At 46.6% G+C, this 13,031-nt stretch overlaps 1 protein-coding gene across 2 annotated transcripts in view; it reads right to left on the bottom strand.

The window, feature by feature from the left end:
• The window catches only part of SLC43A1 (solute carrier family 43 member 1), a 48,262-nt gene extending 35,921 nt beyond the window's left edge, over positions 1–12,341 (bottom strand). Inside the window, exon 1 of one of the 2 annotated variants that reach the window (XM_053288907.1) lies at positions 10,874–12,341. The gene's annotated coding sequence lies outside the window, so the exon portion shown is untranslated. The remainder of the gene's footprint in view (positions 1–10,873) is intronic. The other variant, XM_053288901.1, reaches the window with a different exon arrangement.
• Positions 12,342–13,031: the final 690 nt, after the last annotated feature.

The raw sequence follows: 13,031 nt of genomic DNA, 5'->3' as shown, positions 1-13,031 counted from the left end.
TTATCAGGGTTCCTGTCCGGGAACTGGCCTATATTGAGTGTGTGCACCTATGTCTGGGGACCAAGGACAGAATGGGACTTCTGTTGATGTACCGTTCACTGCCTAACAGAGTCCCTAACTGAGCTGACTGACTTGGTTGCAGAGTTGGTATTGGAGTGTCCCAGACTGATAGTTATGAGGGACTTTAATGTTCCCTTTAGAACCAACTTGTCAGGATCAGCTCATGTGTTTGTAGCGGCCATGACAACTATGGGCCAATCCCAAGTGTTCTTGGAACCAACTCATGTGACTGGTCACATTCTTGAGTTGATTTTTTGCTCTGATCAGGATAGTGTTCCATGAGTTTGGACTCACAGCCACAACCCTCCTCTGCAGGGGTGAAGGACCTACTAGGATGGTCCACTATTGGGATCCAAAAAAGGCTATTGTATCCAAAAGGATGCCAATAAGTCTTGGAAGGCTTTAAGGTTGGTTCTGCCAGTGCTTCTGTTTATGCCCTGGTTCAGACTTGAAATAATGAACTTACTAGGGCAGTAGACATGACTGCCCCTAAGAACCCTCTCCAACCTGCTTCTAAATTAGCCCTTTGGTATATGGAAGAACTACGGGGGCTGAAGTGGCAAGGCAGATGGCTAAAGTGCAAACAGAGAAAGACTCAGCTCGAATCGGACAGATTACACCACAGAGCACATTTGAAGATCTATGGCAGGCATCCCCAAACTGCGGCCCTCCAGATGTTGCTGAACTACAACTGCCAGCATACCCAGCCACAAAAAATTGTGTCTAGGGATGCTGGGAGTTGTAGTTCAGCAACATCTGGAGGGCCACAGTTTGGGGATGCCTGATCTATGGTCTGGGAATGCACACAGCAAAGAAGTAGTTCTTTTCTGCATTGCTTCTGCAAGTTCACATCTTGCGGAGCTGACAAGGGTTGTGAAAGGGCAAGTACATGCCCCTCCTCCCTTGAATGAGAATTTGGATCCATTAGTTTTACTTGTGATGTTTTTAATGAGTTTTTTTGCAGTTAAAACTTACCGTATTTGAGATGAACGAGACTCTACAATTACAGCAGAGTCTACTGTGGAGGTGTCCAGCAGCTCCTCTTGTATGGTTAAATTGGATCAATTTCATGTTGTAACTCCCAAGGATGTGAACAAGCTCCTTGGGACACTTCGTCTTACTATCTGTCCTTTTGATCATTGCCCGACATGGCTTATACGATTTAGCAGGGAGGTAATTAGAGATGTTCTTATTAAGATCAGTAATGCTTCTCTGAGGGAGGGCAGGATGCTTCCTTGTCTCAAGAAAGCAATTATTATATCAGTGTTGAAGAAACCTGCATTGAATCCCTCAGAATTAGGCAATTCTGTTGGTGTACTGTCTAACCCGCTGCCCAACTGACTCCCTAACTGAGCTGACGGAGCTGGTCGCAGAGTTGGTGTTGGAGTCTCCTAGACTTTTGGTGCTGGGAGACTTCAATATCCACTTTGGGGCTGGCTTGTCTGGTGCGGCTCAGGAGTTCATATGACAACTATGGGCCTATCCCAATTAGTTTCTGAACCAACTCGTGTTGCCGGCCACACACTCAATTTGGTCTTTTGTTCGGATCAGGGGGGTGTTCCGTGGGTGGGGGATCCGGTGGTTTCCCCGTTGTCATGGACAGACCACTACCTGGTTAAGGTTGGTCTCACAGCTGCAATCCACCCGTGCAGGGGTGGTGGACCTATTAGGATGGTCCATCCAAAAAGGCTGCTGGACCCAGTAGGATTTCAAAAGGCCTTGGAGGATTTTGATGTTGGTGCGGCCGATGATTCTGTTGATGCCCTGGTGGGAACCTGGAACAGGGAACTCATCAGGGCAGTAGACATGATTGTGTCCCTTCTGACCTGCTTCAAAAATGGCCCCTTGGTATACTGAGGAGTTGCGGGGGCTGAAGCGGTTGGGTAGGCGACTAGAGTGCAAGTGGAGGAGAACTCAGTTTGCATCTGACAGGATACAGCATGTGACCTGTTTGAAGACCTATGCGGTGGCAGTACGTGCAGTGAAAAAGATATTTTAGTCTGCATGCATTGCGACTGCAGGTTCGCGCTTGGCAGAGCTATCCCGGGTGGTGAGGAGTTTGGTCTCTGCTCCTTCTACTTCAAATCAGTCCCCGGGTTCGTTCTGCTGTGATGCTTTTAATGGGTTCTTTGTGAACAAGATCTTCTGTATTCGGGCTGACTTGGACTCCACTATTTCTGCAAGGTCTATGGAGGAGGTGTCCAGAGATCCCTCTTGCAGTATTAGATTGGATCAGTTTCAATCTGTGACTCCTGAGGATGTGGACAAGATGCTTGGGGCAGTGCGGCCTACCACCTGTCCTCTGGAACCTTGCCCAACTTGGCTGCTTCTGTCTAGCAGGGAGATTGTTGGAGGTGGCCTAGTTAATATCATAAATGCATCGCTGAGGGAGGGTAGGGTGCCCCCTTGTCTGAAGGAGGCAATTAGACCACTCCTAAAGAAGCCTTCCCTGGTCCCCTTAGCTATGGATAGTTACAGGCCAATCTCCAATCTCCCTTGGTTGGGCAAGGTGATTGAGAAGGTAGTAGATGACCAGCTCCAGGCTGTCTTGGAGGAAACTGATTATCTAGACCCATTTCAAACTGGCTTTAGAGCTGGCAATGGGGTTGAGAAAGCCTTGGTTGGCCTGATGGATGACCTTTACCGGGGAATCGACAGAGGGAGTGCGACTCTGCTGGTTCTTCTGGATCTCTTGGCGGCGTTCGATACCATCAACCACGGTATCCTTCTGGATCACCTGGGGGAGTTGGGGATAGGAGGCACTGCTTTGCAGTGGTTCTGCTCCTATCTCTCGGGTAGATTCCAGATGGTGGAGCTTGGTGACAGTTGCTCCTCAAAACGGTGGCTGTTATATGGAGTCCATCAGGGCTCCATTCTGTCACCAATGTTTTTTAATATCTACATGAAACTGCTGGGTGAGGTCATCAGGAGATTTGGTGCTGGATGTTATCAGTATGCTGATGACACCCCAATCTACTTCTCCTTTTCATCTTCAGGAAATGCCAATCATTCTCTAAATGCCTGACTACAGGCAGTAATGGGCTGGATGAGGGATGACAAATTGAAGCCGAACCCAAGCAAGACAGAGGTGCTCATTTTGGGGGTTCAGAATCTGAGGGGTGAGTTAGATCTTCCTGTGCTGGACGGGGTTACACTCCCCAAGAAGGAGCAGGTGTGCAGCTTGGGAGTACTCCTGGACCCAGGCCTCACCCTGGTATATCAGGTGGAGGCCATGGCCAGGAGTGCTTTCTATCAGCTTTGGCTGATTCGACAGCTGCACCCATTCCTTGAAGAGGATAACCTCAAAACAGTGGTGCATCAGCTGGTAACCTCCCAGCTTGACTATTGCAATGCACTCTACGTGGGGCTGCCTTTGTATGTAGTCCGGAAACTTCAGTTAGTTCAGAATGCGGCAGCCAGATTCGTCTTTGGGGCAACCCGGAGAGATCATATTATGCCTGTTTTGAAACAGTTACACTGGCTGCCAATGTTTCCGAGGGCAAAATACACAGTGCTGGTTATTACCTTTAAAGCCCTGAACGGCTTAGGTCCGAGTTATCTAAGAGAGCGCCTTCTTCTGCATGATCCCCACCTCATGTTAAAGTCATCTGAGGAGGTCCGTCTCCAGTTACCACCGGTTTGTCTGGTGGCAACTCAGTGGCAAGCCTTCTCTGTAGCTGCTCCTGGGCTGTGGAATGCACTCCCGGCAGAAATCCGTAGTTCAAGATCGTTACTGTCCTTCAGGACAGCCCTTAAAACCTAACCGTTTGGCCTAGCCTTCCAGGGTTTTTTAGCTGTTTGAACTGTTTAATTGGCTATATTCCGTTTTTATAGTTTTGATTTTAACTGTTAACTTGTTTTAATTGTTTTTATCTGGTTGTAAACCACCCTGAGTCATTTTGGAAGGGCAGTATATCAATCAATCAATCAATCAATCAAGTGTGTGCATCAAAGTGATCCAGTTGACATAGTATACCTGGACTTTCAAAAAGCTTTCGACAAAGTTCCTCACCAAAGACTCTTGGGGAAAAACTAGGAGTCATGGGATAAGGGGATAAGTACATGTGTGGATTGGTAACTGGTTGAAGGACAGGAAACAGAGGGTAGATATAAATGGAGAGTTTTCACAATGGAGGGAAGTAAGAAGTGGGGTCCCCCAGGGATCTGTACTGGGACCAGTGCTTTTTAATTTATTCATAAATGATCTATAAGTGGGGGTAAGCAGTGAGGTGGCCAGATTTACAGATGATACCAAACTGTTTCGGGTAGTGAAATCCAAAACAGATTGGGAGGCCCCCCCAAAAAATATCTCCAAACCGGGGGAGTGGGCAACAAAATGACAAATGCAGTTCAATGTTGGCAAGTGTAAAGTGATGCACATTGGGACGAGAAACCCCAACTTCACATTTACTATGATGGGATCTGAGCTGTTGGTGACTGACAAAGAGAGGGATCTTGGGATCGTGGTGGACAGCTCGTTGAAAGTGTCAACTCAATGTGCGGCAGCTGTGAAAAAGGCCAATCCCATGCTAGGGATCATTAGGAAAGGGACTGAAAATAAAATGACTAATATGATAATGCCCTTATACAAAACTATGGTGTGGCCACACCTGGAGTACTGCGTACAATTCTGGTCACCACATCTAAAAAAGACATTGTAGAACTGGAAAAGGTGCAGAAGAGGGCAACCAAGATGATATGGGGCCTAGAGCACCTTTCCTATGAGGCAAGGCTACAACACCTGGGGTCATCCCATGAAATTGATTGCCGGGAAATTTAGGATCAGCAAACATAAGTATTTTTTCACACAGCGCATAATCAACTTGTGGAATTCTCTGCCACAAGATGTGGTGACAGCCAACAACCTGGATGGCTTTAAGAAGGGCTTGGATAACTTCATGGAGAAGAGGTCTATCAACGGCTACTAGTCGGAGGGCTATAGGCCACCTCCAGCCTCAAAGGCAGGATGGCTCTGAGTACCAGTTACAGGGGAGTTACAGCAGGAGAGAGGGCATGCCCTCAACTCCTGCCTGTAGGCTTCCAGTGGCATCTGGTGGGCCACTGTGTGAAACAGGATGCTGGACTCGATGGGCCTTGGGCCTGATCCAGCAGGGCTGTTCTTATGTTCCTTATAAGCTGATGACACCCAAATGTACTTCTTGATGCCAACTTCATCAGGAAATGGCCTAGCTTCGCTAAATGCCTGCCTGGACGCGGTAATGGGATGGATAGGGGGAACAAACAGGCTGAATCCAAGCAAGACAGAGGTACTCATTGTGGGAGGTTGGAACTTAGGAAGTGGTTTAGATCTGCCTGTTCTGGTTGGGGTTACACTCCCCCAGTAGAGCAGGTATGTAGTCTGGGAAACCTCTCCCTGGTTTCTCAGGTTGAGGCATTAGCCAGGAGGGCTTTCTATCCACTTCAGCTGATAACGCCAGCTACATCCATTTCTGGAGATAAATTATCTTAAAATAATTAGTGTGCATATGCTGGCGACATCCTGGCTTGACTACTGCAATGCACTCTACAGTGGGCTGCCTTTGTACATAGTCTGGAAACTGCAGCTGATACAGGTCGGTCTGTTACCCAAAGATATTATATTATACCCATTAAAAAAGAACTATACTAGCTGCCAATAATCCGGGCGAAATACAAAATGCTGGTTATTAACTATAAAGCCCTGACTGGCTTGGGTACAAAGTATTTAAGAGAACGCCTTCTCCTTCACGAACCCCGCTGCCTGTTAAGATCATCGGGGATGGCGGGGTGTCCAGTTGCAGTTGCCACCAGCTCAATTAGCAGCGACTCAAAACCGGGCCTTTTCTAAGGTTGCTCCAGGACTTTGGAATTCACTTCCTAATGAAATTAGAGCCTCCCCTTCTCTAGATTTTTAAAGAAAGACCTGAAGACATATCTGTTTAGTTAGGCTTTTAGTTTTAAGTTTTAGAGTTTTTATCTGTATTTTAAACTGTTTTAATTGTAGTAATGTTTTAATGGTTGTGTTTTTAGATTGTGAACCACCCAGAGATTTGCATATGGGGAGGGATAAAAAAAGTACTAAATAATAAAAATGCAGCATTCATTGACAACAAATATACCAATAATATTTTATTAAAATATGGATAGTAAAGATAAATAAGTAAGTTACACTCAATGTGTGTGATGAATCTTAAAATAAGGCTTTATTTTTATCCAATTAGCAAGTCTTTTTAAAAAAATAAACCAGGAGGGGTGATAAATATTCATATTATATATACCGTAAATAATTAATAATGATTATGTTACCATAAAAAGTGCTAACAGTTTTTTAACAGAATAATTAGTGTATAGAGAAATCCAAACAACTGTAAGCAAAGGCAGTTTCCATGGCCTAACTTACCACAGTACTCGCATTCACTGTATTTTTTAAAACATATCTCCAAAATACATGGTAACTATCTGTGTCATTTTTCTCAATAATAGAATCAATCAGTAACAGATTCACCTTCCTGTTTGCCTTGCGCTTGCTCCATGCACAGTCCAACGGAAAGCTGCCAGTCTTCTATATCTGACCACCAATCACAAAACCTTATCTATCTATCTAATCTTATCTTATCTTATCTATCATAGTTATATACTGCCTGATATAGATATAGCCAGTAGGTCTACTTGTAGTGGTAAGTACACTTTATAGTTATTTGTACAGTATACTAGCCTTGTGTTTTTAGATGGTAGGGCTGTGCATCGCCAGAATGATCAGAACTGGATCAGTTCCAATCTCTATCAAGTTCATCAGTTTGACAGTGCACACAGGGGAGTCATCATCAATCCAATGCACTCTGCACTATCAGAGCAATCCAGTCATCAGAGGATGGGAGGTCTTACTTTGTGGCAATGCAGGGAAGCCCTTTAAAAAGGTGCTGCCTCAACAGGCAGCAACAGGACTATTTAAACCATACTGTTGCTGCCTTTTGAGACAGCAGGTTTTGCTCATCACACTGCAACAAGGTAAGCCCTTCCAGCAATCTGATCTGGGACATCCTTGTTTCAGACCCAATTGGATTGGGCCCTAACAGGCAATGTTTTAATCAGACTCTATCCAGTGAAAAGGTGTCCAGAAGGGTACCCAGTGCCAATTATTGGACCGATTTGCTGCACAGTCCTATGACATTCTTCCTGGAAGTACAAAAGTGTGTGTGTGTTAATGTAATGTATTTGTAATACCATTATTCTGCATAGGCAGGGATCAATGAATATAATAAGATGAGTAAATAAATAGTTCTGCACAGAGTTAGCAGTACATAGGAAGCTTCTGTATACTGAGTCAGACCATTGATCTATCTAGCTCAGTATTGTCTACACAGACTGGCAGCGGCTTCTCCAAGGTTGCAGGCAGGAATCTCTCTCAGCCCTATCTTGGAGAAGCCAGAGAAGGAACTTGAAACCTTCTGCTCTTCCCACAGCAGCTCCATCCCCTGAGAGGAATATCTTACAGTGCTCACATGTGGTCTCCCATTCAAATGCAACCAGGGCAGACCCTGCTTAGCTAGGGGGACAAGTCATGCTTGCTACCACAAGACCGGCTCTCCTCTATTAAGAGGCTCTGAGAATAGAAATATAACAACTTTGGAGAATCACAAGAGAATCCCAATATTTTGGTAGGAAGATTATTAACTGGCTCAGTTGCTTGATGTTGGACAAGTCATTTTCAAGTCTATCAGACACTGGCATTTCTTTTTTCCAGACGCACAGCATAAGTGGGATAGTATTTTCTTTCCCCCTTGTGGAAGCTCAGTATCAGGTGGAGGAACAGTGAATGTTTCAGAAATTGCCAGATCTCGTCACGAAACCGTTAGTTTTTCAACATCCACCATGCAAGATGTGTGAACTGAACTGCAGCTTCAGGACTACCCTGCTTTTCTTTCTATTAATGATTTACCTCGATAGCTAACAAGCAACACTACAAAATGATTTTGTTACCACACAAAGCTATGTTGTTACTTTCTTTTGATAAAATCAAAATATGCAGAGAAAAACCACCTGCTCCCAAGGGTTGCTGCCCGCTCTACGAGGTCATCTGAGGGGGCTCTGCTCCGGGTGCTGACAATGAGGGAGGCTTGGCTGTCGTGCACTCGGGACAGGGCCTTCTCTGTTGTTGCCCCCAGACTCTGGAATGCTCTCCCAGTGGCCATTCGCTCCTCAGACTCCATCACAGTTTTTAGAAAGCTTGTTAAATCTTGGCTTTTTATCTAGGCTTTTACATGATTGTTTTTATTGCTGCTTCTATGTGTTTTTACCCATTTATAGTTTTTATGCTTGTATTTTATAGATTTTAAATTTGGTTTGTTTTTATATTTTTAGCTTAATATTCTTATTGTCATTTTATTGTATGTTTTTTAACTTTTGTAAACCGCCTTGAGATTGTTTTTAATGAAAGGCGGTATATAAATTCAACAATCAATCAATCAATCAATCAATCAATAAAAACCACTGAGCACAAAACTTGGCACACTAAGTGTAGTTTACAGGGAGGAAAATAGTCACCTGTCCAAGATCATGCCCTAGGCATGATTAATTATTAATTCTCCTGGGTGTGCCTTAGAATGTACATCCCGGCGCCCAGCTGATTGGCTGGGCGGTGGAGGCACCTGATTGGCTGAGGTGCACCCAGGAGGCAAGTGGCGGGCCCGGACCGGCCGAGGCAAGCGGCAGTGGGTCAGCTCGGCCCAGCCGTGGAGACATGTGGAGGCGGGTCGGCTCGTCCGTGGAGACAGGCGGCGGCAGCCTGGCCGCGGAGTTGTGCATGGGGGGAGGGAGGACAAGAGAGAGGAGGAAAGGAGAGAGGGAGGGCAAGAGAGTGGAGCGGGAGGGAGGGAAGAACAGCCAGCCCCAAAGAGCGCACAGATGCACACAGGGTCGGCTAGTTACATTAAGTGCAGAAAGGGATGTCCAAAAATGATTGTTCCATTACTGTATTTTGAACATTTCAGATGCTACCTATAGTACGTAAGGGTTTAAAAAAATATGGCCTTATAGCAGGAGACGTTCTCTTACCTGTGGGCATGTATAATATCAGCTTATTTACTCATGGCTACATTCACTGAAAAGATTAGTAACGTGGGTGATTCCATTACCCATGGAATTGTCCAAATATGCCTCAAGTGGTGTCATGCAAAATTGCAATTGTCAATGAGTCAAACCAAGTTTTCACCATGTCAAAGTTTTCACTATGCAGCAAATTTGTCAAACAAAGTTTTCACCATGGCTGTGGTAAGAGTGGAAGGGGAAATTCTCAGTCAAAATAGAGCTGTGTGAACTGGCTTTAAGAATACATCTTCTCAGAAAATATGGGAAACAGAAGATATAAGGAAAGCAGTCAGTCCAATAAGTCCATCATCCACTAAGCTATCATACAATGAAACTGAACGGCAGTAATTTGAGGACAAACAAAAGAAACTACTTTTTCACACAATACATAATTAATGTACAAAATTCAGCAAATTATTGTGGCCAATTGCATAGGTCCCTTTAATAGGTGATTAGATAACTTTATGGAGGAGAAGTTTATCAATGACTATCATTGACGGCCATATGGTTGACAGCCATGTTCAAAGGCAGCAATACCTCTGAATAACCAATGGCTGGGAAACCATAGTGGGAAGAGGCCTGTTGCTTTCAAGCCCTGCTGATGGGCTTCCAGGGGGCATCTGATTGGTCATGGTGAGAAGCAGGATGCTGAATTAGATAGACCAGCAGGATCTTTGAGGGCTCGTATCTCCCTTGCCACCAGGGTACTTAAATATGAACCCATACCCATCAGAGTCACAGTGGCAAACTGCAGCCACCACTCCAACCTGTTCCATGTGTGATAGCCTGTAGTTTGGGGAAGGCGAACAAAAGCAACCAGCTGGGGTTTGATAAAACGTTGGTGTAATAATATCTGACAGGGCATCTGGTGGTGGGCCACTGTGTGAAGCAGGATGCTGGGCTGGACTAGATAGGCCTTGGGCCTGATCCAGCAGCAAGGCTGTTCTTCTGTTCTTAGGGCACCCTAGCAGCAAGAAGGGCTGAGCAATGGAAGGAGTGGTTGCCCTGGGGGAGTGGTGGGAAAGGCATTTACTTAGAACGGGGACTTGAATGAGCATCTTGTTTTCGAATTGAAATCGAGAAGGAATCCAGCTGTTGCAAAAGGGTCTCTGCCACCTCCATGCTCCCATTTCCTCGGTGACCCTCTCATTCTGAACCCCGAGGCCCAATTCCCTGGAAACCGCGCTCCACACAATCCTCCAAGGTGATGTGACCCCTACACTACTGTATTCCCTTCCAAGATGTCTCTTTAGTCGGAGTATTCGGATACGCAAGATAGCCTCACGGCCATTCGGAAGGAGCCATGCGTTCCCGTGGCCATTCGGTGCCCCCTTACCGCGCCCAGTCCGAGCAATGAATGATCCCCATTTGGGCGAGCCCCGGGCCACCCCTCCCTGTCTCTCCCTCCCCGCTCTAGAGCAGGCCGGGGCGGCCCTCCTCCCCCAACTCTCTCCCTCTCCCCGTCCCCGACTCAAAAATATCTGCGGCTGGCAGAGTCAACATATGGCGGGAGCTATTTTTTTCTAGCCTGCCTAGAGGAAGCTGCTGCTGCCACGTGGAAAGAGCGAGCCCGCATTGCCTGCCGAACAGCTGGAGCGATACAAAGGGGGCTTTCAACTAGCCCAGCCCCACCACACACACTCTCACCCAGCCCCGACCTAACCCCCTCCCTTTTGTCTCGGTCTGCTCCTCGCAGCGCGCCCCTTCCCCAAAGCACCTGGGATGTTCCCAAAGTTGGCCAACTCACCCCTTGGCTCCAAAATCAACGAAGGCGCGCGCCGTCTCCCTCTTCCACTTCTCGTCCTCGGGCAAAGTGCTGAGATTACTCAGCCGCCGGGTAGAGTTTGCAGGTCTGGCGGCTGACCATGAGCAGAAGAGGGTCAGCAGCAGCTCAACACAGTTGGTGGGACAGCACACAGAGCGAGCGAGCGAGCGTGTTGTTGTTTCTGGGCCGCGCGCAGCGCCCCTGGGCTCTGGAGGCGGCGTGATCGCCTTGGGTCTGGGCGGGACACAGTGTCCATGCGCGCGAATTACTTTATAAGGGCATTGCCAGACGTGTGGGGTGTTTGTGTATAAAGCAAAAGAAGGTGGAACTCAGGGAAACTGGACCAAAAGACCAGAGGCCAAGAAAAAGGAAAAAAGGGCCACTTTTTCGCGCGGAACTTCCTCTCTTCTAATGCCCCCGCATATATCTATCCCTCCCACCCCGCGCTTCCTGGAATTTAGCTTCGTTTCAACGCCTCACAAATTTCAGATCACTCCCTCCCACTTCTACGTAAATTGGCGCGATGCGGTGGTTGGTGTGCCAACTTTGTGACTGAGACGAGATCCGAGTTCAGATTCTTCCATAAAATCGCTATGGGTGGCCTTGAGCCAGCCCCGCAGTGTTACCCCATTGGTAAAATCAAACTGATCTTTTTCCCCAGGAGAGTTAAAAGGGTACATTAAAAGGGTATACTTACATTATTAACAACATAAGTGCACTTATTTGCCCGTTCTTTTTACGATGCTTACCTTGTAGTCTGCAACCCGCTTTTAGGTGGTCCATGAGACCACCATTACAAACATAATAGAGGGAAATGCTAACAGCCTTTCCCAAAGCAAACACTGATTTAAAACTCCTCTCCTCCTGCTGCTGCTTCTGTGCACCAATGCAGCCAGCCATACTGAACACATCGGGTGGAAGGGAAAGTGTTGCAAACGGGCGCGTTGTTAGGGTCTTTGCTAGCTCTTAAAGGTTCAGAGGCCCGCATGTAAGGTGGGTGGGGTGGGACAGGAATGCTGAGGCGAGCCACCACACTACCTTCCAGGCATCCTGGCATTCAGCATTTGTCTGCAAAATAGCGTTAAACACAGGGAGGGCTTCTCCACACAGTTCAGAACCCTGCCAGGGGTGTGGCCAGCAGGTGCAGCTCTGTGGCTAGCTGGTGCAGCCTTATAGCTCCCCCCCTGCCCCCACAAGCATTCAATGAATGTACAGAGGATACTTCTGAATAGACCTGAGGGGCGTAGATATAATTGTGCAGAGCTGGGGAAGATATACCTGGGCCCCTGAAGGCAGTCTAGAAACAGCTTGCTCTTCAGTCTCCTCCTCCTGCCTCCCCTTCACATTTTGTCCCAGGGCCCACTCCAGTCTTGCTCCTGACAGATCTTACATGTTTCTGAAACATTTGTTAGTCAGCATGGTGTGCGTGTGCGTCCTCTATCTCTTCTCCCCACACATTCAGTACAGCCGCCTCAGGGTGGAGAAGAAGCTGAGCTTTAGTTCAGAACTGTTTCAAGTTGTTCCCATGTGGCAATGCAATTGAAAATACATGTATTTAATTATTCTTTATTTATTTGATGTACATACCGCCCTTCCAAAAATGGCTCATATAGTTCTAAGCAGAACTAATGGAGACTACTTTTTGCTTCTTTTAACATGACAGCTCTTACCTAGGACCCCCTCTATTGTGCTGTGGAAATGATTTATATCTGTTTGCCAACATAAGGGATACCAAGGGGCATTGCCTATACTGAGTGGCTGCCATGCAATTTAAAAAAAAAAACCCATCAGGATCCTCTATTAGGCCCCCCCTCTCATGTGCAATGAATTTGTATTGGACAGTCCAGTTGGGACTGTGGACACAAGGGCTATTAGGAGACACAGATGGCGATCTCATAAGCCTTCAGAAAGCAGGCTAGAAATGGTGGTCTGCAGAAACAAAGAGCAAAAAGAGGTCCCAAGGAAACCCAAGTACTGGTGCAGAATACAACAAAGTAATGGTGCCTGGGATAATTTCCCTCAGACTCCCAATCCCACTTTCAAATAAAAATATGCTTTACTAGGAACATAGGAAGCTGTCATATACCGAGTCAGACCCTTGGTCCATCTAGTGCAATATTTTTCTACACAGACTGGCAGC

Source organism: Hemicordylus capensis, chromosome 1 (assembly GCF_027244095.1).
Source record: "Hemicordylus capensis ecotype Gifberg chromosome 1, rHemCap1.1.pri, whole genome shotgun sequence".
Lineage (NCBI taxonomy): Eukaryota > Metazoa > Chordata > Lepidosauria > Squamata > Cordylidae > Hemicordylus > Hemicordylus capensis.
This window is presented reverse-complemented; position numbering and strand designations above follow the sequence as displayed.